Consider the following 561-nt stretch of genomic DNA (forward strand, 5'->3'; position numbering starts at 1 on the left):
ATGGAAGAGGTAGCAATGAATTTGAGAAGTTTCCTGTCATATTTTAAAGTCTTACAGAATAGAGATACAGAAATAAGAGGCCAGGCCCATCAAGGTGGAATGTTTGTTATAACCATGACTTATGCCTTGGGTTTAGACCCCCAGGGTATGTACTTTAAAAGTAAGAATGATATGAAAGGGAGCTAGTTCTTCCAGAAGCTAAATCTCAGCTTCAAGTCACCTTCATCTCTGAAATTGGATTAAGAAGATTTCAGACTTATATTGCTCTTAGCCACTTTCCAAATGAAAATAAAAATTCAATACAAAGGTGATACATAGGCCTTAAATTATTTCAAAAGCTTTGCATATGTACTATCTAGCATTTAATCAAAATTGTTGAGGCATATGAGGAAACAAGACTGCATGAAAGAACAGAGAACAGAGAGAGAACATGATAGAAATAGACCTACAAGGACTCCACATGTTGGAGTCTGTCTGAAGCCCAGACTTTAAATTGACTATCCTTAATATACTCAAGGAAATAAAATTCAAGATTGAGAAATATTGCAGATAATAGAAAAC

The sequence above is a fragment of the Propithecus coquereli genome, unplaced genomic scaffold (assembly GCF_000956105.1).
Source record: "Propithecus coquereli isolate 6110/MARCELLA unplaced genomic scaffold, Pcoq_1.0 Scaffold229, whole genome shotgun sequence".
In the NCBI taxonomy this organism is placed as follows: Eukaryota; Metazoa; Chordata; class Mammalia; order Primates; family Indriidae; genus Propithecus; species Propithecus coquereli.